This window comes from Protopterus annectens, chromosome 6.part1 (genome assembly GCF_019279795.1).
Source record: "Protopterus annectens isolate FY-2018-M chromosome 6.part1, PAN1.0, whole genome shotgun sequence".
Classification (NCBI taxonomy): Eukaryota; Metazoa; Chordata; order Ceratodontiformes; family Protopteridae; genus Protopterus; species Protopterus annectens.
Genome location: NC_056738.1, coordinates 360,872,125 through 360,898,009, shown reverse-complemented (window position 1 = coordinate 360,898,009; position 25,885 = coordinate 360,872,125).

Here is a 25,885-nt window from a genome sequence, read left to right as displayed (position 1 = left end):
CTAATCAAAATACAGTAGACCCTGAAATGCTTTGAGCAACTGGAGAGAACTGGTTTACCTGGCTAAGCATACAAGTATGTGTGTTTATATTACCATCCCCCATACAGAAAAAAGAAGTTTCACATTTTAACTCTAGTTTGGCATATTCCTTGAAAAAACAGCAAATGCAGTTTTAATTACGTTTGTGTGCTTTTTCTTTTCATAGTTACTACCCCTCTGCATCATTACAGAACAAAAAGAAAAAAAAATACAGATTTTATAAAATGTACGTAGATTTCACAACTTTGTTGTATTCTCACTAAAAAAAGTTGCAGGTTCATATACAATCCTAACACTGTGTATAACCAAAGAAACAAGACACATGTCTGTTAAAGTGTGGTGTCCTGTTAAGGACTGGTGACAATACATACCTGGTACTTTTAGGGCACAGAAGAGTTATGTTACAGCATACACTTGTTGATCCAAATGGAGCCCACAGAGGCAAGAAGAACTTAAGGAACAGTACAAGAGGTGACCTGCAGGCCTTGTTATATTGGCATATATGTGCAGGAATGCATAACATACTAAAAATGGCAGTCTCTTTCCCATAGATGCAGGGCAAAATAACTTAGTGTAACACTCATTTTGATCGGCTTGGCAATTTGGCATAGTAACTAGGTCTGCCAGAGGAACAATATTAATTTGTTAGCAGCCACATGTTAAGCTCAGAGAGTACATTGAGTAATGATCCTCACCCACTATAAAACAGAAAAAAACAGGTTAACATTTAATCTGCCTTGTGCGTAGCCACTGGTATTACTAATGAGTGTGGAATCTTACAGAGGACCACATTTTGCAAGTGAGGTACTAGAAAAAGTAAGGAAATGTTAGAAGTGCAAAGATAGTTGCATGTCTCCAGCTATTCAGAATCCTCTCATCAGGTGGTGAGAGAGCAAACCAAGTTGTAGTCTGTGAATGAAAATAAATAACTAAACAGATACAATTCATAAAAAGACTAGAATATTAAATTGTTGTCAGCTTTAATGGTCATGCATGCTACTTCAATATAATACAGGTATGTCTCCATTTCAGATGATGATTAGGCGAATGGTGATACTTTTATGTGTGTAAATCACTGCTCACTACCATTGCTGATGAGTTTATAACCCAAGTGAGATTTGCCTTTCCCAGAATAATTTGGAAAAATGTGTTCAGGCCTTTAAGACATATTATATCAAAAGGAAAAACCCATACCTAGAGAATATTAAATAAGTAATACGATGTACTAGTTTAACTATACCAGAGAAAAGGCAAAAACCCTCTTCCAATGTAGAAAAGACCTTTCATGAATAAAAGCAAGACCTCCTCTATAGCACATCAGATTCAAATAAAGAGGAAAGCAGTGGTAAAACCTGCCTTACTTGGGTTCATACTAATCTGTGCTGGCTGTTCCATGAATATAAAAGACTTGAACCAACTCCAGATTTTGAAAGGGCAAGTATGGAAATGTGATACGAGACCCTGAATGAACTGTTTGATGATGCAATATAATGATGGCCTACTTTCATGCAGTCAGAAGTTCAACAATACAGGCACTTTGAAAAACAGGCAATCCTCTGTAAATGAAGAAGCTCTTAAAGCTTAATCCTCTAGGCATAGCTGGCCTTAGGCATAGGCCAACTAGGTGGCCGCCTAGGGCGCCGTTTTAGTAGGGGCACTTTTCTAGTATTTATTTGGTGTAGGTAGACCAGGATAGGATGGGGGCACTGGGTGGTGTGGTGCGGGGTGCCGTGGTGCCCTTTTGTCTAGGGCACCAGTTGACCTAACGCTGCTCCTGCCTCTAGGGCTGCTGTTTTCCATCAAAGACAAAGGTATTCACTAGGAGAGGAAAGCAATAAAAATTATCATTCCAGTTTGTCTGGCTTATTGTGAAATATAATGTCTAATGTCTAAACTAAAAAGAAATCTGGGCAACCGCAAATAGTCCTATGTGTTATTTACAAATGTTTTAAGATATAATTGCTAAAGACCATTTTACCTTCTGCAAATCCAATGAACAAAGAAGAAAACTGCTAGACTGTTTCTAATCAAATGTTTTAAGTGTGCCAAGAACCAAGTTTGAACTCTTTAATCCAGGACAGTAAGTCCACGAATAAACTGTATTTTCTGCACATCAGTTTAACTTACATCCGTTTGATGAATTGTATTAATATATTTTATTTAAGTAGCAAATGTAAAGACTGCTGTGTTCAAGGGTGTAGCCAGGCATACTCTGTACGGTAAAGAGTACATTATTTTCTGACAATTTTAGAAACATTGAGGCTGTATCAGGCCATATTTTGTCTATAACCATCTAGATTAATTGCAACGTGTATATAGCCTGCTTACAGTGAGAATTGCAAATCTAATAACAATGCCTCTAATAGTTTTTGAATGAGCAGCTGGAAATGTTGTACACATTATATTTGGGGTGGGGGCAACAGTTTCAGTGATGTGACCATTTTTATACACACACACACACACACACACACACACACACACACACACACACACACACACACACATATATATATATATATATATAAGAGAGAAGGAGATATGTTTGATAAAAGGGTTAATAAATGCTAGTTTTGCTAGTTTTATACAACAACAAGGTGGTGCATGTAGCTGCTTTATAACATATATATATTTTATTGCTTTATCATAAAAATGTAAATAAATCAAAGCACATGTATAAAACAATGAGAAACTACAGAGTTAAGAGGAAAAAGCGAGAAGAGAAATGTCAAAAGTAAGGGTGGCAGAATTAAAAAAATGACAAAATGTACATCTGGAGTGCCACAAATTCAAAATACAGCTACATATAAAGATGAAAGTAACACTAATGGATGTCTGAACTCATACCCAAATCAATGATGGACTTGGATAATACATAAAATGAGACTATTGCCTCATAATTTTATTTGCAGTAGCAACATTCGTGAAATTTACGAGGCAGTAAGCTATTTCTTATAACTTGAAAACTTTTAAATTCCTTGTCATAGAACAAAAATGTTTATGGAATCATTTCTTGTAGCATGGTCTATTTTGTCATTATATAACATTTAGCTATAGCAGTAATCAAAGTATTATATTTTCTTTGCCCTTGTCAGCGTCCCAATAACCTAAAACAGCTTGTTGCCATGTCAGGTCATTGGTAATTAAAAACAGTTTTTTATAATTCTATTAACTTTTTTTATTAACTGTTTTTTTATTATATTCACAAATAGTCTAAACACTGACACTAAATCTGCTTCTATCATTCAATATACTGATAATGCTACTCTTATTTGCTATGTTTCCATACTCCAAGAGCTCCAAGATAAACTGCAAAAATCATTTCTAGATATTGAAAATGACCTAAATGAACTTCAGCTCATCCTAAACCCAAACAAAAGAAAGTGAATGATCTTCTCCAACAGGAACTCCAAAGCAAACCCACCTCCTCTCCATCTACTCCACCAATGGCACTATAATAGAATCAGTTAACCAAACAAAACTACTTGGTGTCACAACAGACAACAACCTAACATTCGATAAACACATATCACTCAGAATTAAAAAGGTTCACATCAAACTTGGTGCACTATATAGGGCCAAACCTTACCTCACTCAAACCCCCAGCCTAGCCACAACCAGATCCCACCTCCTATCTACTCTCATCCGCTGTTCTCAAACTTTTACTAACCTGTGCATGTCTGATTTACATCTACTTGATTCCTGTTATAATAAAATAGCAGAATTTGCTGCTAATATACCCAACAGGACCCATCATTGCCTTGCTCTTCAGAAACTACACTGGCTTGTATTTCCCAGTCTGTTATCAATCAGTCAGCTCACCACTGCCCACTCCATTATCCACAAACCTGAAACCTGCCCTGCACTCTCCAACCTAGTGCAACTAAATACCAACCCCAGGACCCTTAGATCACCTGATAAACTTATACTTAAGGTAACTAATTTTTATAATTATTTTATTGACTTTCTCTTCTCCTTTAAAGTAGCCAAAAAGTGAAACCTAATACCCCAAAATATCCTAAAAAACACAGATAGTCATAGCTTCAAACTACTCTTAAAGGAATACCTTACTCAACAATGGCTAAGATGCTGTAATACTACTGGCTAGTTTCTCACTTCTACCAAATGAAAATACCACAATAGTTTATTTTAGTTACGTATCTAATGAGTTTCATATTACTGTCAGTAGTAAGGCTTAGGAAATGTAATGCTTTCTGTTTTACATTCTCTTTTTGTAAACTGTGATTGTAGGCAACTGTTAAACGTTTTGTATAATCTTTGTAAACATTTTTGTAATTTTTTTGTACTACTGTTAAGGAGCTTTTCTCCCCAGATCTCTGCTGAAAACAGGCTACTTCCCCAGCCGGACACTACCCAATTAACAAATATAAAATAAATAAATAAATAAATAAATAAATAAATAAATAAACTAATTTCCAGAGAACTAAACATGATTATAGCACCAGAATATATATAATATATCAGTGTTAATATCAATATGCACAATGCAGGTAGATAAAGCTGTCCAAGTAAAAAGAGAACTTTTTTATAGCTTCATAAGCAACTGCTAGGCTATTGATGTCTAAGAATCTTGGGAAGTCTAGCCTTACATTCCCATGGTAGTTTGTAGCGGTTATACGTTGCATACAGATAATGCAGAGGTGGGCCAAACAACAGTATGATGGTACGTTTACATTTTAGCTGCAAAAATGTAGATGTTAAAAAGATTATGAATTGTGTGCAATAAAGCATCTGAAATGCAATGTGTAATAAGGAGTTTGTCCATAATTTGTCCAGCACTTCATCCTAAGACTTGGATTTATGCTATTACAGTATAAGGAGAAGAAAACTGCATCACTGTTTTTAATTTTCATAAGTAGAACACATAGAGATATGGGCTTTAAACCCATAACACCTGTTTTAACTTCATAAACTATACAAACTTAGTTGTATCAAAAATAGAGGACTAAACTTCATCTGCCATGATGTCCACATGATATTAAGCATTTCAATGTATCCTTACACGCATTTAGGGGCTGCCACATCTCTAAAGCAGGAATGAACTTTAAAGAAAATAATCGGTGGTTAATCTATTTAAAAGAGGAAAGGATTCAACAGTGATAATTCTATTCCACATAAAGATCTCAGGATTGTGTACTACTGGCTGTCAGAACTGTGTAATGCAAGTTAAATCTAATTACTTTATCAGATTTTAAAGTTTAATACAATTAAGAATGATTATGTGAATTGTGAAACTTTTTAAAGTTTTAGAACCCCAAAAGGTAAAGGATAAAAGGTTATAATCCATTTCTAGCAATACTTTATGCCAAATCTTTACAGTTAAAAGACCAGTTGTGACTGCTTACAATGTAAAATTGTTTAACAGACCTAGTAATTAAACAATACTAAAAAGAAAAACAACAGCATATTTAAAAGCTGAAAGATTGCAAAGTATAACTCTAATGGATTTGAGAGCCTGGGCAAATTTTAACAGCAATTTTGAATAATACTGAAGTTTTTAATAAAAATGTACTGGCATGATGAGCTAGCAGAAAAGAAAAATCAATGTAAAATATTCATTTATTTCTAATGACATTCTCATAGCATCTCACCTAGAAAGATCTTGCTGAATAGTTGGACAATATTTTAATGAACTATTGAGCTTTTAATGTAGCTGTATTTTATTATTAACTTATTACCAACCCTACAACAGACATGTACTAAGGGCAAGGCTAAGTGCATTAACTAAGCTTAGGTTTCCCTCAGCTTGTCTATGAATATTTAAAGTACGGTCATATGACACTGCAGTTATAAAACCTGCCAAACGAATTTTGTACAATGTTTGTTACCTATTATCAGAGTGGTGAAATTGCTTGAACCATATGGGTTATGTAACAGATATGGTGTTGCAGAAGCAGTATTGGCACAGACTTGATATAGGCCTTGAAAAACAGTAGATCAGTTACTACTATTCAGACTTTGAATAGGGTACCATTCTTGTTTAGGAGACGGATCATTGTGAACTATATTAAAAGTTCTGTCATAAATCCTAATGCCCTGCTTTCAGCGCACTCTTTTAAAGATTTCATTTGCTTGCAAAGCTAGCCTCATCTATAGACTGTAATATTCAAAGTTGCTCTCAGTTTTATGCCCGGGAAGGAAAACAGTCTTTTATTACAACACACAAAGGCTGTAACTAGTCATCCCATCACAGCAGAAGTGCTGACCATCAAGCAGACAACCTTTATTTCTATGACAAGCTACTTCATAATTTAAACTGATTTCTGCAACCCATCCTTGAACACTAAAGGTGGAGGCCATGTTCTTCCATGTGAGGGATTAGCAGGGCACTCACATTGTAAGGGACCGGTGACAATGTGGGTATATAAAATACCTATACAGAAAATACTTAGTAATCTCTACCATACAGAAGATCTAAAAATCATAGAGGGTAGGAATACAAGGCTTAGCATGAACTATGTATGATGATGTAACTCGGGTAAAAGCTGCCCATCTGATAATATCAGTCTACTTTTTCGCTAGGTATAAACCCAGCCAGGAGTGAATTTTATTGTTAAATATGTTTTTGTATTAATTAATCTGGGTAGATAAAGCAAGTATAATTGTTTTCTTCTTGCAAGCATTTCTTTAGGAACTCTTTGAAGATTTTAAATGATCATTATCATTAATGTTTTGTGAGAGGTTATTTCAGGTTGCTTGTGAAGTGTTAGTGAAAGCTTTTTTTTTCTGTCATTATTATAGTAAATGGTGATCTAGTATGCAGAATGCCATTTTGGATCCATAGATTGTGAGTCGTGGTTCTAAAATGGTTTATCTCACATGATAGGGTATTCATTTTCATGTACAAATCTGAAGGCTAGGCTATCTGCAAGAAATATGGCTTTGATGAAAGTAGAAAGCTGTCAGCATTTAATTGTTTCAGTAATATACACGTAGGAGACTAATGTGCATAGATGTTAGAATCATATTTTTATTTTTTTGTAGCAATTTTATATTTGTGGGGATCGTAAGGCAGTAACTGGAAGCATATATTAAAGGCTGAGAATAATAACATCAGTTGCTATAGCTCCCCTGCCTTCTATTGTAAGTGAAATACACCATAAGAGCTAGCTCTCCGGGTTTCTTTGGTAACTATGTGAGATGTACCATAAGTGTTAGATCCCCCTGCTTCTGCAGTAACTGAGATATACTGTAAATGACTTTTAGTTGATTTATGACTTTTTTCTGCTATGGTTTCTAAATGAGGAGGGAAGGTAAGATTCTGGTCGAATATAAAGCCAAATATTTTGATTGTTAACTGTAGGAAGTCGCCTCACAGTAAGACGCTGTCCGGTTCTCAGCTAGAGCATCTTCTGCGTGGAGAAATGCGTGAATGGGCATACCTTTGTTGAAGGTTGTGCGTCAGGGCTGGTAACTCAGCACGTAAAAATCAACTACCAATCATTAGCGGACTGGAGTTCCGCTGTGGCGACCCCTAACCGGGAAAAGCTGAAAGACACAACAACAACAACAACTGTAGGAAGTTGTGTGGCGTGTGGGTCTTTAGCTTTGGAGGATACAGTATCCTGAGTCTTTTTGTGGTACTTAATAACATGATAGTTTATAGGTTGCTACTAGGCATGTGGTCCTTGATACAATTGAAGAACCTAGCCCAATTTCCCTACTCTTCCAAAGCACTGTCTGTTTAAGTGACTTGGTGAAGGTCACACAGTAAGCTGATGAAGCCTGAGGGACTTAAGCCCTGTAGCACAGAAATCAGCTCACTAACAGCTCCCAGCCTTAATCCTTTATGCTAACTGCCAGACAAATAAATCTTTATGGTTAGGCTTGAACCAGTAATGCTGCTAATGTTCAGCACTACTATACCAACAGGAAGACATTTTGTGTATTCAGCTATAATTTACTGGTGTTTAGTCAGCTGCATAAATCTGTTATGTTAGCTTGCAGTAGTTTGTTACAATTTTGTATCATCAGTGTATATTATGCAATTAAGGTTAAAAAGTTCCCAAGGCAGCTTATTTATCAAGTGGGACAATAACAGGGTGGCAGGTACTGACTCCTGTGGGACTCCTAATTTAGCAGTACATAGGTCTGCATTTTTATTGTTGAATATGATAGTGAAATTCTGTCCTTGAGGTAATTTGGTATCTGTCCACATACCTTCTTGTGAAAATCCACATTTGAGGTGCTTTGGGAGGAGATGGTGAAGGTTAACAGTTTTGAAAGCCGTTTTTAAGACTAAAATGATAGCTCCTGTCAGGAGTCCTTGTTCACAGTTCATTTATATTCCACTGGTCTGTAAGTTAATTGCAGTAGAGGTGCTATAGTTGGGTCAAAAGTCATGCTGTTTGTCAGATAGGATGTCATATTTCTGAAGGGGTGCTAAAATTTGTTTATAAAGAGTTCATCCAGGATGTTTTGCTACATAATTAGTGTTAACTATAGGATTATATATATTAGTGGGTGGGATGATGGCATAATGGTTAAGGTAGTTAGCTTGCAAACACAAGGTACAGGGTTTGATTCTCAAATGGGATAACTGGCTAGGCTTAAAATGGCCCTCAAGGGTAGTTAGCCTAGTACTAATCTATGAACACAAATTTTACAGTAATTTTAGGCTGGGGAACTTTGGAAACAAGTTGAATACCTGCTTAAAGTCTTCATATATGAGTCTGGTAGTGATTAAAATGGCAGGTATTGTGGACTGATTGCTTATGAAGTATACTTTTTTTCATAGTTTTAGCATAATTTTTAACTCAGCCCCCCCGTCAACCACCTGAGTAATGGGTGCCTAGCCCTAACCCTAACGCTGTTCCTTCCCCCAACCCTAACCCTACACATTACGTTAATAAAAACTTTCCCATAACATTGGCATTGCACAAGACACACTCACACACACAAACACATGCAAACACACACTAAGAACACTAAATCTATCCCCTTACCTAACACTGACCCTAACCCTAAAAAACATCCAGTCATACACAAATATACATCACCTATCCCTCTCCTGTGACTCTAACCCTTACTTACAAAGGCACACACAAACACTCTCACTTCTGCTAACCCACTCACCTTTGTCAACAAAATCATTGGCATTTGCACTGCTTGGCTATCTGTATCATTGAAATTAAATAACATAACATCCCCTGTGTTTGTCAACCAATTGGACATTTGACAAAATGCAGAGTAATCATATATATATATATATATATATATATATATATATATATATACACACACACACACACACACACTCACACACACACACACACACACTCACACACACACACACACACACACACACACACACACACACACACACACACACACACATAGGGTTTGCCATCAAAAGTTCGAATGCTCATTTATGAAAATCGTGTTGTCAAAAGTACGTGTTCAAAGTGCCAAACTGGAATAATATGAAATCATAATAACGAAAGAAAAGCTCAAGTCATTATTGTGAGTTCAGCATTGTGAATGGAGATCTCTGTACAGTGAGGATCAGGGAATTTACCCTTTTCTTCACTGTAGTACGATCTCAGAGTTGGAATACATAATTTGCAGGGCTCAACCCCCTGCTAAAACGTAAAGGGACATACAGACTTTCGAAACCAGATGTCTGGTATATGGAAACCAGAAATCTGGTTTGTAGAATGTCATTCATCATGTTTCTGACATTCGACATTTAGACTAAATTTTGTTTGTGTTTTCAGAATTTTAGGTCATTCTTTTGATAGCAAATTATTTTGCCTTTGATAGTTTGATGGTAAACCTATATATCTATATCTATCGCTCTGTTCTTGGCTTTGGAGTGTGTGGTTTTTACCTGTGCAGCTGTGATTACAGGAACTTTGCATTCTTCCAGTATAGAGATGGGCCCTTTAGGGGGCAAGGGGGGGGGGGTAAAGTTAGCACTGAAACTTTCTGCCAGGATGTTGGCAATATCAGTTGGTTTTGTATATTTATTGCCATTTTTCTGTAACTCAGAGCAGATCTGAGTGTTGCCATTGAGATTCTTGACATATCTATAGAATGCTTTGTGGTTGTCTTTAGAATCAGTGGTGATTTTGTTTTCATAACTAGCTTTGCAGGATTTTATGAGGGATCTCAGCTTCTTACTGAGGCTCACCAGGGAGTTCTTCCAGTGATGGGATTTTACTCTTTTTTGCAACAGTTTCTTTCTTCTGTTGTAGAGTTTGTTTATGACAGGGGACCACCAGATTGGCTTCCTTTTTTTGGAGGATAGCATCTTGGTTCTGTTAGGGATAGCACGATCCATGCACTTGTGTAAGTGCTTATAAAGTGCATTTATGTACGATTCAGCAGTCGTACCTCTATTGTCTGTCTGCATGGGTGTCATGAAGTTTGCCACTTCTGTCTTAAGAAGTGTGAAGTTAGCTTTGGAGAGATTTTTTTATGGTGGTTTTCGTAATAGAGGGTGGGGGTAGGATGTGGATGTCTAGGCTGATTAGCTTGTGGTCAGATCTGACCAATGAGGAACTGACCTCTGGTGTGGAACACCGGTCGCTCCTGCTGGTAATGACCAGGTCTAGGATATTACTCCCCTGGTGGGGGTGTGGATAAGTTGATCCAAGGGACTGGAATTTAAGAATTCCAGAAAACGTTGAGCAAAAGAGTTGGTACATGAGTAGTTTTCCCAGTTAATGGTGGGGTAGTTGAAATCAGCCATTATTAGGGTGTTGGGTTGTACCCTAATATTTTCCAGTGTATCAAGAAATGAGGAGTGGGAATCCTGGGGCATGGTGGGGATCTGTAGCAAGTTACAATTTGGATTGCGGTCTTGCCCAGAGTTAGTTGTACTTGGATAATCTTGGATGCATTATGCTGAGCAACTAGCCTGGAGGTGTGGATATCCTTAATGAATATAGACACGCCTCCCCCTTTACTGTTTCTGTCCAGGTTAGGTGGCCGAAAGGTGTGGTATGAATTATAGCCTGGTAATGCAGGGGTGCTCTTTGGAGCCTTGAACCAGGTCTCTGTCACTGCACAGATGTCGATGTTCTCCATTTTAAGGATTGCCTTGAGTGAATGCCTTTTGAGGTTTATACTCCTAGCATTGAGTAGCATTACCCTCAGATTTTGCTTGCTTGTACCTGTTATGATGGTGAATTTTTCATTTGAACCTTGGCTAAAAAAAAGGCACTAAAGGGGTGGCAGGAGCCGTAGCCAGTATCCGGAATCCCAAGGGCGACAGGTGCAGGCCATCTCTGACAAAGCATCGGGGTCTGTCGATCATGTCATCCCAGGCAGACAGATACTGGATCCCCTTAGAATAACACCAGAAGCTTAGCCAATTGTTGAAGTCAATCATTTTGTCATTGTATCATTCTGGGTGATGGCAGGATGCTACTCAGGGCTAGGGTCATACCTGTCTGGGCTACAAGATTGGAGAGCTCCTCCATGTCTCTTGTCATGTAGTCCAGGGAGGTACATCTCAAGTAATTCACACCAACATGGACAATGACAGAGTCATATTTATACCTGTTGTGGAGTGACCTGACTGCGTGCGTTATGTGGCAGATCCTGGCACCCGACAGGCAACTGACAGTAACTTTCTCCTTGTTTAGCCTGGTGAGTGGAACATCAGTGTGCCTGACTATAGAGTCACCTATGACTAGAGTGTTGGGTACATTGTTATGCCTTATGGGCTGTGGTTGAGTGGCACACTGAGTTTGTGGACTATATGTCATTTGGGTTGTGTTGGGGGGTGGAGGTTGCATGCATTTCTGCTTTGGAGGTCTCTGTTGCTTGAGCAGATTTTTATTGAGAGCCTCCATGAATGTAGGTGTGTGTTTTGTGTTGTTATGTGTGTGTTTTGGTGGTGTAGGTTTTGAGGGACTATGTGATGAGTGTGGTGTGATGCAAGTGTTTACCTTCTCCTCTTGACTGTCTAGTCCAGCCTTGTGTGAAGAGAGCTTTGCTTCCAGTTTGGCTGTATAAGTGCATCTCTCACAGGTTGTAGTGTTGGGTGGTAGGAGGAGAGGGTTGTCTGTGTACATGAGGCAATTGCTGCATTGCCCCAAGATGCCCAGATTTATCAAGTAGACAGGAGAAAACACAGGGAGCTGACCCTCAGACATGCCTGGATAGGTGCTTATTTATTAAGTACTAAAAACTGTTTTCTTCTAGACAAGTGAGGAAATTTGAGTGCTGTAGTAATTTGTAGCTTATGTAGTGCTTACAATGAGTTCTGAACAAGTGCTGAGCTCAAAGAAATAGATTTGAGTGCTAAAACTAAAAAAACTGGCTAGTTCTAAGGGAAAATTTGAAGAGCAGACTTTATGGCGCCGGGAATAGTTTAACCCTAGCTAAGCAGCGGTGCATTAAGTGTATTTTTTTAATATAACAGTAGCAAATAAGCAAACTGATTTAAACAAATTAACCAATAAAAAGCTAAAAACTGAGCCCCGTTCCAGCAGTTTTCGATCAGACAAGTTCTAACTGCACACTACTGCCATTAGGGTGCAGGGGAACCTTCTCAAAAAAAGATGGTCTGGATTGGTGCTCAAGTTATACAAACAAAGCTAGATTCACCGGGTCTGAATTTAATCTACGCTACAGCAAACAAGGCATACCAATTTCAGAAAGAAACAGTTCAAATAAGCAGGCACAATAAGCCTTTAACTAGAAACTCCCAGCTCAGAAGGGCAGAATCTACCCTCTCCTCCCACAAGAGTGCAGACCACACCTTCTTAATGTAAAATAACTGGCCTGAAGCCCAAGTGCTTAAACTAGAACTAATACACTTTTAGAATAACAGACACTAAGCCTTCAATCAGCTACTCCCAACTTAGAAGGATTTAAGCTACCTGTCCTGCCACAACAGTGCAGACCACAAACCTTCTTAATGTAAAACAAATGGTCTGAAGCCCAAGTGCTTCAACCAAAGGCTTAGAATAACAATTACAATTTAATCAGGCTACTAACAAGCAGTAATAAATGCAGCAGAATAAATGCAATAAAGTAGGAAGAAACACAAATGCAGTAAAAGCAGATAAATAAAGTGCAATTCTTTTGTATAACAATAGAAAACGAGCAAACTGATTTAAACAAATTACCCAATTAACCAGTAAAAAAACTCAAAACTGAGCCCTGTTCCAGCAGTCTTCAATCAGACAAGTTCTAACTGCACACTCCTGCCACTAGGGTGCAGGGGAACATTCTCCAAAAAAGATGACCTGGGTCAGTGCTCAAGTTATACAAACAAAGCTAGATTCAGCATGCCTGAATCTGGTCTATGCTACAGCAAACAAAGCACACCAATTTCAGAAAGAAACAGTTCAAATAAGCAGGCACAATAATCATTTAACTAGAAATTTCCAGATCAGAAGGGCAGAATCTAACCTCTCCTCCCACAAGAGTGCAGACCACAAACCTTCTTAATGTAAAATAACTGGCCTGAAGCCAGAGTGCTTAAACCAGAACTAATACACTTTTAGAATAATAGACACTGAGCCTTCAATCAGCAATTCCCAGTTTGGAAGGATGTAAGCTACTTGGCCTAGCACAGCAGTGCAGACCACAAACCTTCTTAATGTAAAACAACTGGTCTGAAGCCCAAGTGCTTCAATCAAAGGCTTAGAATAACAATTACAATTTAATCAGGCTACTAACAAGCAGTAATAAATGCAGCAGAATAAATGCAATAAAGTAGGAAGAAACACAAATACAGTAAAAGCAGATTAATAAAGTGCAATTTTTTATATAACAATAGAAAATGAGCAAACTGATTTAAACAAATTACCCAATTAACCAGTAAAAAAACTCAAAACTGAGCCCTGTTCCAACAGTCTTTAATCAGACAAGTTCTAACTGCACACTCCTGCCACTAGGGTGCAGGGGAACATTCTCCAAAAAAGATGACCTGGGTCAGTGCTCAAGTTATACAAACAAAGCTAGATTCAGCATGCCTGAATCTGGTCTATGCTACATCAAACAAAGCACACCAATTTCAGAAAGAAATAGTTCAAATAAGCAGGCACAATAATCATTTAACCAGAAATTCCCAGATCAGAAGGGCAGAATCTAACCTCTCCTCCCACAAGAGTGCAGACCACAAACCTTCTTAATGTAAAATAACTGGCCTGAAGCCCAAGTGCTTAAACCAGAACTAATACACTTTTAGAATAACAGACAGTGAGCCTTCAATCAGCAATTCCCAGTTTGGAAGGATGTAAGCTACTTGTCATAGCACAACAGTGCAGACCACAAACCTTCTTAATGTAAAAAAACTGGTCTGAAGCCCAAATGCTTAAACCAAAAGGCTTATAATAACAGTTACAATTTAATCAGGCTACTATCAAGCAGTAATAAATTCAGGAGAATAAATACAACTGAGTACTTTCAAGAAGAGGCAAAAGCAAAATAAAGTGCAATTTTTTTAGTAAAGTGCAAGGTAAGAGGAAGGAGGAGCAGAGGAAAAATTCAAGGTTAAGAACCTAAGTGGGTTGGCCTCCTCAAATGTTCTCTCTGTATTAACTAGAGTGAACACCAGACTGGGAGGGGTGTCCCAGATCAAATTTACAGTAGGGGTGGGAAACTGCAAAGCCACCAACTATAACAACTCTACAAGAATAGGGTGGGAGGGAGGGGAAAAAAACAGTTTCAGAACAGATGAGAAACAAAACAATGCCAGAAAATATATAAAAAATTCAGTCAGGCAAACAATAATCCAGTCAGGCAAAAATTAAGACAATGCAGAACTCTAAAAGGTTAAAATGCCAAGAAATATACTTATCAATCAGCGATATATTTCCAGATTGTTTGAGAATCACACCAGCCAGAACACTATGAATTTCCAACAGTGTATGCAAGAATTTTACAAACAGAAACTATTTTTAAATCAGCAAGCCTTGAAGCAATTAGATAACACAAAAGCTGTTAGACAGTTTTATAAACTCCACCTCAGAAAAGGGGGGGGGCAGTTTCAGGACAGATGAAAAATATAAAACAATGCCAGAAAAATATATAAAAAATTCAGTCAGGCAAACAATAATTCAGTCAGGCAAAATTAAGACAATGCAGAACTCTGAGAGGTTAGAATGCCAAGAAATATACTTATCAATCAGCGATATATTTCCAGATTGTATGAGAAACACACCAGCCAGAACACCAGGAGTTTCCAACAGTGTATGCAAGAATTTACAAACAGAAACTATTTTTAAATCAGCAAGCCTTAAAGCAATCAGATAACACAAAAGCTGTTAGACCAGTTTTATAAACTCCACCTCAGAAATAGGGGGGAAGCAGTTTCAGGACAGATGAGAAACATAAAACAATGCCAGAAAATATATAAAAAAATTCAGTCAGGCAAACAATAATTCAGTCAGGCAAAATTAAGACAATGCAGAACTCTGAAAGGTTAAAATGCCAAGAAATATACTTATCAATCAGCGATATATTTCCAGATTGTAAGAGAAACACACCAGCCAGAACACCAGGAGTTTCCAACAGTGTATGCAAGAATTTACAAACAGTAACTATTTTTAAATCAGCAAGCCTTAAAGCAATCAGATAACACAAAAGCTGTTAGACCAGTTTTATAAACTCCACCTTAGAAATAGGGGTGAAGCAGTTTCAGGACGGATGAGAAACATAGAACAAGAAGTGGAACAAAATGGAATGGCAAGCCAGCACTGTGAGAATCCACCAAAGACTTTATTAATGCTACCAAGTTCACACGTTTTCGTCTAAATAAGACTTCATCAGAAATACACCCATTAACAAAGACCTTTTGCTTATATACACTTAGGTTTTCGTGACACCAATCATAAACCTTGTCTAATTAATCAGTAAGTGATGTAAAAACGTCCTCTATAGTAAAATGTACTACACAGTTTGTTGTAAGGCATCATTTATAAAGCATTTTAAACTAAGCCCTAGGAGTTCCATAAAAAAATCAACCCACATCTATCTAAATGACCACTTATAAGGTACATAGTACTTAGTAAACTTCTGAAATTCATTAAAATAGATAAACACATACAGACATTAAAAATATATGATAATATGCTACATACAATATGGTAACATAATGCCCCCTACTGGCCAATATCTACTGAAGGTACAGTCAGTTAAAAATCATGTATAAATTGCATTAAATAGAATATGTACAATGCATTAAATCATTTTAAAATTAAAACTTCATAACTGAATTCATCTCAAAGTTTAGCAGCCCTTAATTTTAAAAGTGGAGCGATGTTAATAAGCTCATTGAGTCCTGGGTACCTTGCTGCATCCAGGGTGACCTGCCAGTAAAGTTTTCTGTATTCCAGCAGGTTTTCCCAATGTCCTCCTCTTTTATCCACCTGTACTTGTTCAAGAATAAAAAAGGTAAAAGTGGCCAGTTGACAAATCACAGTATGTTTAAATAAAGCGTTCTTATCATTCTTTGACTTAATTTCATACATGTGTTCGCATATACGCCTACGGATCTTCCGCTCCATCTTGCCTACATAGAATGCATTACAAATGGAGCACCTAGCCATATATACTACTCTTTCACTATTGCAGTTGAAATAAAACTGACCACTAATCTTCCTGTCTATACTAGGAAGGTAGATGCATTCAGTGTGCGCAATGTATTGGTATTGGGAGCAAGCCCCACAGTGGGATGTTCCCTTGGGTTTACCACCACCATTCATAAATCTTCCATGATCCTCCGATAATTTTTTTAAGTTCTTCCCCTTCTTATAGATACATTTTAGGGGTACGTTCTTTTCAAACGATAAATCAGTGAGCTCCAAAAACTCGTTCCATTCATTTCTAACAATGTGGTTACAATGCAAAATGTCAGTGTTGTATTTGGTAATAAAAATCCCATAATTAACATCATTATTCGTAATCTCTTTTTCAATCAATTCATGTTTATCATTAAATACTAAACCTAACACCGGGCAAAATATTTTGTCTCTGTTAGAGCTGACATCGTGCCTGATGTTAGCCAAAACGTCCTGAGGATTTCCTCTTTCTCTAAAAAGAGCATCTAAAAAAATCACATTCTAATTCATAATCAATATCACTGGAAGTCATCCTACTAGCATGAATGTACTGCCCCCTTACCAAGTTCTTTTTCTGAAAAAGGGGGTGTGAGCTGTTAAAATGTAAGAAGGAATTGGAATAAGTGTTCTTTTTTAAAAATTCTGGATTTAATATTCCCGTTTTCTATTGTATCAATCTGTACATCTAGAAACTGTAAAGTGTTCTTGGAAATATTATAAGTAAAATACAAGAAATTGGTGGTGGTCTATCTGTAGGCTAAAAACTCCTGTAACTTATCATCTGACCCCACCCAGAACAAACAAATATCATCCAAGAATCTTACATATTGTAACCAATACTTTTTAAATTCAGATTCAAGGATGAATTTCTGCTCCCACCAAGCCAATACAATATTGGTGTAGGTGGGGGGCACAATTGGCCCCCATTGCAATGCCCTTGAGCTGATGGAAAAATTCTCTAATGGGTGTATTTCTGATGAAGTCTTTTTTAGATGAAAACGTGTGAACTCGGTAGCATTAATAAAGTGTTTGGTGGATTCTCACAGTGCAGGCTTGCCATTCCGTTTTATTCCGCTTCTTGTTCTGGTTATTAGTGACTGCTGTGGAACATATATCTCTCTTTCTTTGATTATTTGAAACATAAAACAATGCCAGAAAATATATAAAATAATTCAGTTAGGCAAACAATATTTCAGTCAGGCAAAATTAAGACAATGCAGAACTCTGAAAGGTTAAAATGCCAAGAAATATACTTATCAATCAGCAATATATTTCCAGATTGTTTGAGAATCACACCAGCCAGAACACCAGGAGTTTCCAACAGTGTATGCAAGAGTTTACAAACAGAAACTATTTTTAAATTAGCAAGCCTTGAAGCAATCAGATAACACAAAAGCTGTTAAACCAGTTTTATAAACTCACCCTCAGAAATATGGGGGAAGCAGTTTCAGGACAGATGAGAAACATAAAATAATGCCGGAAAATATATAAAATAATTCAGTCAGGCAAACAATAATTCAGTCAAGCAAAATTAAGACAATGCAGAACTCTGAAAGGTTAAAATGCCAAGAAATATACTTATCAATCAGCGATATATTTCCAGATTGTTTGAGACTCACACCAGCCAGAACACCAGGAGTTTCCAACAGTGTATGCAAGAATTTACAAACAGAAACTACTTTTAAATCGGCAAGCCTTGAAGCAATCAGATAACGCAAAAGCTGTTATACCAGTTTTATAAACTCCACCTCAGAAATAGGGGGGGAGCAGTTTCAGGACAGATGAGAAACATAAAACTATGCCAGAAAATATATAAAATAATTCAGTCAGGCAAACAATAATTCAGTCAGGCAAAATTAAGACAATGCAGGACTCTGAAAAGTTAAAATGCCAAGAAATATACTTATCAATCAGCGATATATTTCCAGATTGTTTGAGAATCACACCAGCCAGAACACCAGGAGTTTCCAACAGTGTATGCAAGAATTTGCAAACAGAAACTATTTTTAAATCAGCAAGCCTTGAAGCAATCAGATAACACAAAAGCTGTTAGACCAGTTTTATAAACTCCACCTCAGAAATGGGGGGGAAGCAGTTTCAGGACAGACGAGAATCATAAAACAATGCCAGAAAATATATAAAATAATTCAGTCAGGCAAACAATAATTCAGTCAGGCAAAATTAAGACAATGCAGGACTCTGAAAAGTTAAAATGCCAAGAAATATACTTATCAATCAGCGATATATTTCCAGATTGTTTGAGAATCACACCAGCCAGAACACCAGGAGTTTCCAACAGTGTATGCAAGAATTTGCAAACAGAAACTATTTTTAAATCAGCAAGCCTTGAAGCAATCAGATAACACAAAAGCTGTTAGACCACTTTTATAAACTCCACCTCAGAAATAGGGGGGGGGGGTGGCAGTTTCAGGACAGATTAGAAACATGAAACAGTGCCAGAAAATATATAAAATAATTCAGTCAGGCAAACAATAATTCAGTCATATCCAAATGTAATAGCTTTTCTATTTGGTATCTGTCTCGTAATCTAAACTCACTTACTGTGGATGTATCTTTGGTTCTCTCTTATTTGTGTGAGTTGCTTTTTGGCCTATTCTTATATTAAGCCCACTTATCACCCATCTCTGTTTGTCTACCTTTATCTCCTCCTTTAGCTGCTAGATGCCAGGTTTTACAATTTCTCAAAAGAATCCTTAATATTAAATCTCACAGGAAGCCTATTCCACCTCCCTGGGATCTTAATTTTGTTTTGCAGAAGTTGACTCATACTCCTTTTGAACCTGCTGTTTTGGCTTCCTTGAAACATTGTTGTTGGAAAACTATTTTGTTGTTAGCTCTTACTTTTTGCCAGATGGGTGTCTAAGTTGCAGGCCTTTATGGCTTGTCCTCTAATTTTGATTTTTCATGAGGACAGGGTGTCCTTATGCACTAATCGCTCCTTTATGCCTAAGGTGATTAATGAGCTTTCACTTAATTAGTCTATTAATCTGCCTACCTTTTTCCCCTCTCTGTAGTCTGACAGTGAGAGTGTGCTACATACTTTGGATGTGCATAGGCAGCTCAGAATTTATTTGGATCAGACTAAGGCTATTTGAAAATCTGATCAGTTGTTTGTTTCTTTTCATCCTAGATCTTTGAGTCTAGCTGTATCCAAGCAAACTATTTCTTCTCAAGAGCCTTCCTTCTTCAGTCAAGATAATTCTACTAGAGTGGTGGCTTCTTCTGGTGCATTTTTCAAGGTTTTAGATACTAATTCTATTCTTGAAGCAGCTATCCGGTCTTCTGTGCACACCTTTACTAAACACTACAAGTTGGATGGTATCTCTAGAGCTAGGGTCAGTTTTGCTAGTGACATTCTCCATGGCATTTTAGGGGACTCATCTTCTTCTTCTTCTTCCCCCTCCAAAGTTTCCTCTTGAGCTTTGGCACTCTCCCGAATGTTAGGAATACTACAGCAGTGAATGTAAGGATATAGCACAGTTGTGCAAAATCTTACCATAACAGTAGATGTCCTTGCCTTCACTGCTGCAGTATTCACTCCCTCCCTCCTTCCCCCTAGTCCTTTTCTTCCTGGATGTACAGGTTACCTCTTAGGTTCCTTGGACTGGTGTTCCTACTGGGACAATCAGTTCTGCTTATGATAAGCCTGAACATCACCTTTATGCCCTACAGTATGCAAGGAGCATTTGAGTGACATTCAGGTGTACCTTTAAATGCAACAGGAAGTCTTTGGTGTACTGGCCAGATGATGGGCTTCAATGGCAGAGAATCCTGAAAGTTAGGAATACTGCAGTAGTGAAGTCAAGGACATCTACTGTTATGGTAAGATTTTACACAACTGTACTTTCTATTCAGAAATATATATATTACAATTAAGATTTAATTCCAAGAAGTATACATGATTCTGACCAAAAACTATTTTTATTTTAGAAAGAAAAAACTTGAAAGCTCATTTTTAAATGAACTAAAATACTAGAATGTGATATGTAATGATATAATATGATTTATAGAATTGGATTAATAGTAAAACATCAGTTTTCCCACCATAGCCCCATTGGATTCCTTTCACCCCACTGACTTGACTCTTTCTCTTGGATGCGAGCCAGGCATCCTCTATGGTCCATTCATTCTCTTTACAGAAAAACTAATCATTCCATCTATTCTCCTGGGATGACCAAGTCATGTGGTAGAGAGAAGGCCAGTTTGTTCAGTGCTACAGAGACCCCTTTACCCATAGGCAGCTTTCGCAATCTCAGTGGCAGGCATTCATGCAGAGACTTCTACATTACCTCATGTCTTTATGCTCTAGCAGTGTATGACCAATGCAGCATGCACTTGCATGGCTACTTCTTTCAGCAACCATCTACCCTCTGATAGGCATCACTAGTGTTGCAAGCCAAATGCTCTTCCTCCTTCTCCAGGATGGGAAATCAGCAATGGCTGCACAATTCCATTATCTCTGACCCTATCCCTCAAGCACCCAGGCCACTAGATGAATATAGGTCATCAGAGTAGTAGTCAAGCCTACATCCTTTTACACCATGGGGCAGTGCATTATTATGAATAATATTGTACAACAAATTAAACTGTACTCAAAGGGAGTTTTGGCAGATAAAATATTAAATATAGATTGTATCAAGGGCAGAAAATGGATATGTTAAGCCTTACTGAAAATATTGTAATAATAATGTGATTTAATATAATATGTGTACTTGTGTAAATCTACTTGAAATTATGAATAAATCCTGATTAGTCCTACATTCTTCAGTTTCTAAGAGGCATATTGCATTTGATATGCAATATTTTGCTGACACCTGAAATGTCATGTATCTTAATGTAAAGTGTTGCATTGCTGATATTTTGGAGTGTCAGATATTGCTTTGCTGTATCTGGTATTTCCTTTTATGATTGGGCAACTCTGAATAGAGGCAAAAGATACATTCTTTTAGTGTTACTTTTTCTCTTAGTTTTTGCAGCCTTGGATGTAGTATGGGATATGTGGGGGAGGATCCTCATTTTCAGGTGTAGAGGCATTCTTTTATACATTTTGTATGGGATCATCAGTTATAACATTCTGTGTTTGCATTATTGCATATTTTCATGTTTTATTTCTGCTACTTTGAATCCTGACCATCCAAACCTTACTTTTATATTACAGACCCATTTCCATTTTCCTGTCTTTCTAACTCTACTCTTATTTATACTTTTTGATCTAAGACTGTATTACTAAAACAGAGTCTGCAGTCTTCAGGGGAGAGGTGGAGGATGTCATTGGCACAGGGTGCTTCTTTATGCAAACGCATTCCTGTCTCCCACCAGTCCATACTGCTGCTTCAGTCTTTGTTTATTCACGGAGCAGTTGTATTCCCAGATTCATGCCCTCCTAAATGTTCTGATTGCTGGCACAAGTACAATGTGGCACTTCTGAAAATGCTTCTGTGTAACTCAACCCTTAATATGGGCCAATTACAATATTTGCAGTATTGTTTGCCTTCTCCATTACGAATTTAATCAAGTAACTTGTGCCCACCTGCACTACAATGACATGAATGAACATACAGCCACTTGTGATTGCATTTATAACTTCTGGTCTGTCCTTGCCAGTGTAATCCCTAGAACCATCTGAATAGCCACATGACTCCTCTATGACTTTCTTTCTCATGAAATGTTCTCAGTAACTGAATTTACCATAAAATACCTTCTCCCATTTCCAGTCTAGTTCATCTTTGGCCTCTGCCTCCAACCTGCCTAGACTAGTCACCACCCATCCTTCTTCCCAGAATAATCATCTTACCTATGGTACATGATGAGCCCCCTAACCTTCTTCCCAGGATAATCATTCCACATATGGTACATTATGATCGCCCCCATCCTTCTCCCCAGGATAATCATCCTACCTATGGTACATGATGAGCCCCCTATCCTTCTTCACAGGATAATCATCCTACCTATGGTATATGATGAGCCCCCCAACCTTCTTCTTAGGATAATCATCCTACCTATGGTACATGATGAGCCTCCCCATCCTTCTTCCCAGGATAATCACCCTACCTATGGTATATGATCAGCCCCCCCCATCCTTCTCCCCAGGATAATCATCCTATCTATGGTACATGATGACCCCCTCGTCCTTCTCCACAGGATACTCATCCTACCTCTGGTACATGATGAGCCCCCCCATCCTTCTTCCCAGGATAATCATCCTACCTATGGTACATTCCGAGCCCCCCCATCCTTCTCCCAAGGATAATCATCCTACCTGTGGTACATGATGACCCCCCCCGTCCTTCTTCCTAGGATAATCATCCTACCTCTGGTACATGATGAGCCCCCCCCATCCTTCTCCACAGGATAATCATCCTAACTCTGGTACATGATGATTCCCCCCTTCTTCTTCCAAGGATAATCATGCTAACAATGGTACATGCTGAGCCCCCCCCATCCTTCTCCCCAGGATAATCATCCTACCTATGGTACATGATGAACCCCCCATCCTTCTCCCCAGGATAATCATCCCACCTATGGTACATGATGAACCCCCCCCGTCCTTCTCCCCAGGATAATCATCCTACCTATGGTACATATGTAGAAAAATCCCAAATGAAGGAAACACGATCAAATAAAAGTTGCAGTTAGATAAAACACCAAACGGTTTTATTCTAATATTTGACAACAATACGGTAAGCGCTTTCACAATAATTCAATATTGCTTCATCAGACCCTGTTGTCAAATATTGGAATAAAACCGTTTGGTGATTTATCTAACTGCATCTTTTATTTGATCATATTTCCTTCATTTGGGATTTTTCTACATATCTACAAGGTGACATTCGCTTTTGGGTATTTGGTGTCTACCTATGGTACATGATGAACCCCCCCTAGATCCTTCTCCCCAGGATAATCACCCTACCTCTGGTACATGATGAGCCCTCTCTTCATCCTGGTATGCTTAATCTGCTCCTAAAGACAAGCGTTGCTGCCTCTGCTGCACTGCTTCCCTAGCTTTATTACTTTTAACTTTAGCCTGTCTGTCTTCACCTTTCTTTCGGTTGTCTAACCTATTACCCCTTACCCCAACAGACAGCTGAATTATTCTAATCTCCTTCTCAGTTACATTGTCTGATCCTCTGTGCTGATTTTATTCCCTGCATCCATTACTCTTGTTTATCACTCTCTCCTGCCTGGTGTCTGCCTCTCATTTGGCCTCATTTCCTCCTCCAGCCTTGATACCAGCTTCTCTTGTACACTTTTCAAACTCTTAGTGGTCTGTCCCTTGCACATCCCTGCTGTGACCATTGCCCTGTGTAGTACCAACCTCCTTCCCTCTAACCCACTTTTTTAACAACTGCCCATGTACTTCCATTCTTTAACTGTTGAGGCCTTGAAATTCTTTGCCTGCAGCTGACTGATCACACCTGTTTTTATCACCCTGTCATGATGGCCCCTTACTCTCTTTCTCTTTGGTTCTTCTTATGTTAAACTACCTGTCCTGCTTAAAGGTCCTTTAGCCACACTGATGGCCCAAGACCATAGTACCGAATGCCATACTTCTTTCACACTCCTTTAACCTTTGTTTTGTCCATGCTGATATATAAGTAGTTGTCTGTTTTTTACTGCCCTCTTCTTACATGCACAATCACTTTATTTCACTGTATTTTGTGACAATGCAAATAAATATAAAGACTATGTGCACTTTTTACGCTCCATGATGGCTTGGCTCTTAAGCCTTTAAAGTTCTAGTTTACTTCTGCATCACCATGTGTCATTGAAGCACTTGTGAATAGTTTTTTGCACTTCTACTGACCTGTCCCATGCAGAGCAATGAAACACTTGCAGGTGTTTTTGGTTCCCTTATTACTGAAGGCCTTTCCAGTACTTTTGTTTCTCCTGTTTCTCCCCGTGTACTACAAAGAGATGCTTAAAAGAATGAATAAGTCTGACCACTATGGGCAAACAATGAAAAAACATATATTTTTTATCTTTCCATGATTTACTGCACCTCCTAAAGCTGCCTGCAGCAAAATGAGTACTCATTCCTAATTTTTTTTTACTCTTCTCTGCCCTCATGGGGGGACACATTGTGATTCCTTTGGAAAGCTAAATCTGTCTCAATGCACAGACTGTGAGAACAAATAGCCCTACCATTTGTTGTCAGACTAGACTTCCATTCACTTAGAATGGACCACCTGAAAAAAAATGCCAAGTTTGAGAGTCTGCAGCTCATGTGTCATTGACTGGTATGTGCTGAGTTTTACAAATGTTGTTCCTATTGATGTACTACACATTCTCTGAAAGAAACTTGCAAAAGTGTCAACAAATTACTGAGATAAAAAAGACTTTTCACAAGGAGCAGTTTTGCAAGTTTCAATTCCTGGCTCAGTTGCTCCTCCCATCTCTCGTCCTTCAGTGGGCTACAGTTTCACATTTCCAGCTTGGGTAGATTCAACTATTTGGTCAGCTTTGCATGACAATCTTCTTCTTCTTCTTTCGGCTTTTCCCGGTTAAGGGTTCGCCACAGCGGATCACCTTGTCCGCTCATGATTGGCAGTGGAGTTTTACAGTGTCGAGTTGCCAGCCTGGTGCCCAACCTTCCACAGAAGGCACACACACACGCACACACTCACACCTAGGGTCAATTTAGAGTGTCCTATCCACCTACAGCATGTATTTGGGATGTGGGAGGAAACCGGAGCACCCAGAGGAAACCCATGCGGCCACAGGGAGGGACATCAAAAAAATCACAGCCTGGCGTGCCACTAAAACTGTTCCTTTATATGTCTCTTCACTTCTGAATAGCATTTCCCCAGGAATAAAAAAAAAAAAAAAGAAAAAAAAAAACAAAGCGCACACATCAGTCCAGAGTTTGGGCCAATCTATCCATTTCTTAATGTGCACAGTAAAACATTCAGTTTATAATGCGTTCTGGCTGCTGACATGGTTATCTTTACACAGTTATTCTCTTATAGCATAACCTGAACTTATGGTATTCAATGCCAAGCTTTACAACAGCTGTCAGTTTCTTAACAATGACCTCCCAATCCTCTGATGTGACCCAGTTCTTTGTCAATATACTGTAAATACATAGATTAATACAAATATTTGTGCACGTATGACATGTACAATAATACACATATACCATCATTAAAAATAGATAAATGCAATATAAATCATATCAATATAGTTATGATTTCTAGTTTATGACCATTTGTCTATGGAAACTTCTTTTTGAATTTATGTTCAAGCAATTGTATATTTGTTGTATATTATCTTGTTTAATTGTTTCT